Source organism: Canis aureus, chromosome 25 (assembly GCF_053574225.1).
Source record: "Canis aureus isolate CA01 chromosome 25, VMU_Caureus_v.1.0, whole genome shotgun sequence".
NCBI lineage: Eukaryota > Metazoa > Chordata > Mammalia > Carnivora > Canidae > Canis > Canis aureus.
In genome coordinates this window covers 34,426,386-34,432,550 of record NC_135635.1, presented here as the reverse complement: position 1 = coordinate 34,432,550, position 6,165 = coordinate 34,426,386, and positions in this window count along the sequence as shown.

Genomic DNA, 6,165 nt, shown 5'->3' with positions numbered 1-6,165 from the left:
GATATCTCAAATGGTCTGTTTCACAATACTGAAATATGTCTGTGTAGTAATAGCATAGAGTAGTAAAAAGAGTGAGATTTAGGCAGAAGAATTGATCTTGAATCCATTTTCTGAGTCACCCTGAATTCTTTAATCTTTCAGCCCATTTCCTCATCTATAAAAAAGAGGGAGGATAACTTTCACAGGTAATTGGCAGGCTAAATAGGAGTTATGAGCAATTGCTTCTTAATTAGTAAAGAACTATAATGTAGTTCTTGGACTATTGTTAGGATTTAAACCACTGAAGATAAATATATTTATTTAATGAGCTGGAATTTAAACATGTAGGGTTGTAGGTATCACATTTCTGAAGTCTTTTTAGCTTTATCATTATGACCCGGGAATGGTATAGTTGGAAGCCATTTTTAGCAATAACAGCCTTCTGTTAATTAAACTAATTTTGAGAACAGTAAGTGTTCCAACTGGTAATAATCCTATAATCTGCATAAAGCAGGTTTTCAGGCTGCTAGATAACTTGGTTCTCTTTTCCTTATTTCATCCATTTTACTTAACTATAGAGTAGTCATGAATCAGAGCCAAGACTGCCATGTGAGGTTGTGCACAACATAAAGGCACCCAGTTGAGGAGGTGAATAGACCTAAAATGTAGCTCACACTCCCTGCAAAAGCCCTTGTGCAGAGGAAAGGACACCTGCTATCTCCTCACCTGGCACCTGTGGTGCAGGTCTGCCCAGAGAGAGATGCCTTTTTCTGATTTGCCCTAAGGAAATACCTTTTTTTAATTCCCCTACCTAGAGGGTTCCTCTTTTAAAATGCAAAACAGTGCTGTGCTTCAGCTAACTTATGGCTGGCTCCCTAGAGGAAAGCCAATTGTGTGCATCTCTTCTCAGCTCCACTTTGAGTGACATCTGGTTGGTAGCTTTCAACTGGCAAAGAGATTGATGGGGTATTGACACCATAGAAATCAGTAAATGCTACAAAGCAGGGATTTCCCCCACCCCACCAGACTTGGTTTCCAGCGCACCACTGAAAAAGGCCTAGTGTGGGCTAGGATGGACCTGACAAGAGCAGGCATGTTAGGGATCCCTGGGTGGCACAGTGGTTTGGTGCCTGCCTTTGGCCCAGGGCGCGATCCTGGAGACCAGGGATCGAATCTCACATTGGGCTCCCGGTGCATGGAGCCTGCTTCTCCCTCTGCCTGTGTCTCTGCCTCTCTCTCTCTCCCTGTGTGACTATCATAAATAAAAAAAAAAATTTTTTTAAATTAAAAAAAAAACCAGGCATGTTAGAGGCCTCAAAAATGTATGATTGGAAGACCTATGAAGCTTGAAGGGCTCTTTTTCTAAGTATATAGTCAGGAGATGTCCATATAAAAATCCGATTGCAGTTGACCCTTGAACAACACAGGTTTGAACTGTGCAAGTCCACTTATACACACCTTCAATACACAGAGCACAATGTTGTCTTTTTTAATGCTTTTTTTAAAAAAAGATATTGGGTGGAGAGGGGCAGAGGAAGAGGAAGGGAGTGTTACAAGCCAACTCCATGCTGAGGGCACAGTGTATGATCCCATGACCCTGAGATCAGGACCTGAGTTGAAACCAAGAGTTGGATGCCTAACCGACTGTGTCACCCAGGCACCCCAACACTGTATTTTTCTTAGGATTTTCTTAATAACATTTTCTCTTTTATACCTTACTATATAGCAAGAATAGAGAATATAATACATAAACAAAATGTGTGTGGACTGTTTATGTTATCGCTAAGGTTTCCAGTCAACAGTAGGCTATTAGTAGTTAAGTTTTGGGGGAGTCAAAAGTTACATGTGGATTTTTGACTTTGTGGGGTGTTGATGCCCCTATCCCCTGCATTGTTCACAAGACAGATAATAGTTGTGACTTCGAAACTGTTAAGGATTGCAGAGAGATACTCAACCCTACTCTAGAAATGACTAAGAGGTAAATCAGCTGAATTCTTAAAAGCAAGCCCTGGGGTCAGTAGACAGACTCATTCACCTATTAGGCTGTGACAGGTCCCCCAAACACTCATGGGTTGGGGGTTGGGCTGGAGTTGGACAGTGAGATTTAGCTTGCAAGCCATTTGACTCTGTGGTAAGATACATATTTGAGCAGGAAAAATGTCCTGTGGTTCACAACAACCGATTCCAAACCTGCCATGCCTCAGTGTCCCTTTGCTGAGAAAGAAAGCAGTGCCTGTTAAGCACTTTATAGCCCCAAACCCAACCTGGGTAGACTTGGCTAGTCCACAACCAAACAGGCCAAAAAGCCAAACAGAGTTTTGGATCAACCTCTTCAATGGAAAGAAGACCATGCCTGCCAGCACCACAAGAAAAGAAGGCATAGGATTTATGGCAAAAAAAATTCTTAAATAAATAAATAAATAAATAAATAAATTTTTTTATGTATGTAAAATTCCCCTCAAATGTCAAGCCAGGATTGTCCCAAGGCCCCAGCTGCCATATATAGAGAAGAAAAAGCATTGAAAAAGGAAGGAAGCCAAAAAAAAAAAAAAAAAAAAAGGCCAAGACTACTCCCAGAAGGAGGCATTCACGCAGGCATCAAATACAAAATGAAAGCTGGCAGCACCCTTTCCCTTGTGAGAGTAGCCCCAAGATTTTACCACTCTAGAGAGAAAAAGGAAAATCTGTATGCCCTTGAGACTTTATAGGGAGGCAGAGGAAGAACTCTACCTAGCAGTAGCCAGTGCAGTGTCTTTAAAGCTAGCAGCACTCCTCCTGGAATGGGGCAGAGTGAAGAGAGCCACAAGTGGTGCAGAGCAGGAGTCTGGAGTACAAGTCAGAAGCACACACACCACAGTACATGACTGGGCTCAGGAGATGCTGACTCGTTTAGAGGACAAAGGGTATCCCCAGCCAGAGATACTGGAAGTATGAAATAGGAGAAGATCCTTTTTCAAATTTTACAAAGGACTCCCCATGGAGCCCCTTTCCTTAGCACTCCTTTAGTGAAATGTAATGTTTTATAGATCATTAACCACATCATTCCAAACCCGGGGGTGACAAAAAACCATCAAGCTAAAATGCTCCTTCGTTGGTTATCAGATAAAGTGAAAACAGAGTATCTCTACAAGCATAATAGGTACCAATGGCATTTTGAGTAAGATGGCTTTTTAGGAACATTTTTGCTGAGGAAAAAGAAGCAGCTAGTTGTGAGCTGGTAGATATTTAACAACTGACTCTTGGTTGGGGTAGGTCTGATGTGTAGTATTTACCAATTTCTACGGTAGAAAGATTCCCACTATGGTCATGCTATGGTGTTGTCAACCGGCAACCAACATTTTTGAAAATTTAAAAATTGCTCTTTGCAGGGCACCTGGGAGGCTCAGCAGGTTAAACGTCTGTCTTCAGCTCAGGTCATGATCCCAGGGTCCTAGGATCAAGCCCCTCATCAGGGTCCCTGCTCAGTGGGGAGTCTGCTGCTCTCTCTCCCTCTACCTCTCCCCCTGCTTGTGCTCTCTCACCCTGACTCCCTCAAATAAATAAATAAAATCTTTAAACAAACAAACAAAAAAAAAACTGGCTCTTGCAACATGTATGAACCACCTTTGCACCACTGGATAATCTATATAGAATGAGAATAGGAAATCTGTTAGGGGTCTTTCAGGTGAGAGTAAATACCCAACTGAAACTGGTATAAACAATAATGAGAGTGAAAGCTACAGTGGCTTGACAATATCATTAAAGACATTTAAAGTTATTAAAGACACAGAATATTCCCTTCCTTCCGCTCTACCATCCTCAGTGGTTGGCTTTTGCCCTTGGCTTATCCTCTCATAAACATCCCAAACAGTAAAAGTAAACTCATGTCTTTTCTTAAAAAAAAAAAAAAAAAAGCCATAAAGCATTTTGTTAGTTTAAATTTTTCTTCAAAGTAAACTTAAATGTTCCTTAAATTGTTTGTGTGCCTAAGTTTGAGACTTTAACCAAAGACATGTTTCTTTCCCCTCCAACTCCAATTACCAAGTGGCTTTTTTTATATATACCTTCACTTCCGTTTCACTTTATTTCACTGAAATTTGTTTCTAGTTAATAGTATAATTCATTTACAGTTTAACTGAAAATATAGAGTTGTTACATGTTTTAGCTACATCGTTGCCTCTGATTAACCACGGTCAATAGTGACGTAGGTCCCATTTCATTGGTTTCTCATATTCTGCTAGAATGGTTAAATTAACAGTCAAACTGATTTCCACCCCTCAGTTTTCTCTTCTGTGTTAGTGGAAACCCCAACAGAAGATTGATGATAAAAATCTACATTCTCAAGTATTTTTTGTATATCCTATTTTTAGACCATTCCTTCTTAGGAAATATTTGAAGGGGGAAAATTTTTCTTTGAGGTGAATAGAGAAGTAGCTCTACCACCCACATCCCTTCCATTCAAATTGCTGCTTCCAATTGTCCCTTCTGCTTTGAGTCTGTAAAATCTTAGCAGAACTTAAAAAAAAAAAAAAAAAAAAAAGCTAAAGAAAGAAACAATGCCACAATTCAATTCGAGAGTAGCATTAAAAACCTGTTTCTACTAATGTTAACACATGGCAATAGGTGCCAAGTAACTTGAAAGACAGAAAAATTCATTAGGTTAGTGGTTATTAAAATAACAATAGAAAACCTTTATTAGGGGCTTCCTATGTAATCAGTAATGCACTGAATGATTTACATGGATTTGAGCTCATTTTATTACTACAATTCTGTAAGGTGGTGTGATGGTTAGTCTTACATGTCAGCTTAGCTAGCTGTAATACCTAGTTATTTGTCAAACACTAATCTAGACGTTTTTTGTGAGGGTATTTTGTTGATGTGGTTAACATCTACAATCACTCGACTTTAAATAAGGATTATCCTTGATAATATGGGTGGACTTTATTCAATCAGTTAAAGGCCTTAAGAACAAAAATGAGGTTTCCCAGAGAAGAAATTCTACCTCAAGACTACAGCTTCAAATCCTACCTGCTGGTCCATCCTATAGATTTCATAAACTACAATACTAACCAAGTAAGTTTTCAGCCTGCCTGCCTGTCCTACACATTTCAAGCTTGTCAGTCCCCTCAATGGCCTGAGCCACTTCCTTCAAATATTATCATCTATGTCCTACTGGTTCTCTTATTAGAGTTCTAGAGAACCCTGATACAGGTGGGCACTGTCATGTTTCCCATCTTTAAAATGGAGAAGCTGTGGTTTGAGAAAATTTGCTGGGTTAAACAGGCAGTCAGCAGAACCTGAACTTTAAACACGGAAGTTGACTTTGGAACCCTTGAAAGCAATCATCATACTATGACTAAGGAAACCTTTGCTGGCTGGATGTATCACTGGGATGTTGTGCCTAATTTTCATCTTATTTTTTAAAGGTTTATTTATGTTACAAAAGGAGAGAGAAAAGCGGTGGTAGGGAAAAAGCAGAGGGAGAGGAATAGAGAATCTCAAGCAGACTCCCTGCTGACTGTGGAGCTGAGGCAGGGCCGATCCCAGGACCCTGAGATCACGACCTGAGCCAAAATCAAGAGTTGGATGCCCAACTGACTGAGCCACCCAGATACCCCATAATTTTCACTACTGTTTAAAAGAGTGATTCAAGTAGAATGCATCTTCCTGGAGAATCAGCCCAGAAGTGTAAATGAATCTAGACAGATGGACAGTATACATCTGTTCTTCTCAGTTATTCTGCTGCCCGATGTCTCTATCATACAACTCCTCCCATCTATTTCTCTGCTGTCCAAGTATCTTTGCCATGTCCTTATCTTAGCACACCCAGGGTCCTACTAGCAGAATATAGTCTTCTTAAAGAGACTATTCTTTGGAAGATATAACAAGGAAGCAGAATAGAGAGGATTCATTCAAAATTCCGTTAGAAAAGTTTTAATCTATATCTAGCTGTTGTGGGCAAATAGCTGGAACCACTTTATTGACTGTCTGCCTACTGAAAACCAGATGTTGTTCTTTGAGCTCCCAGACCTACATCATAATCCTGAAACCAGGTACACATGCACACCTTCACTGCAGAGCCCAGTACTAGTTGGGAGTCATTTTCCTGCGGAACTAAAATCTCAGGTTCTTCAAATTTAAGGGAATCCTAATTGTAGAGCCCCTAACTCTGCAACTCAGGGTTGATGGGAAATTTTTAAATGCAAT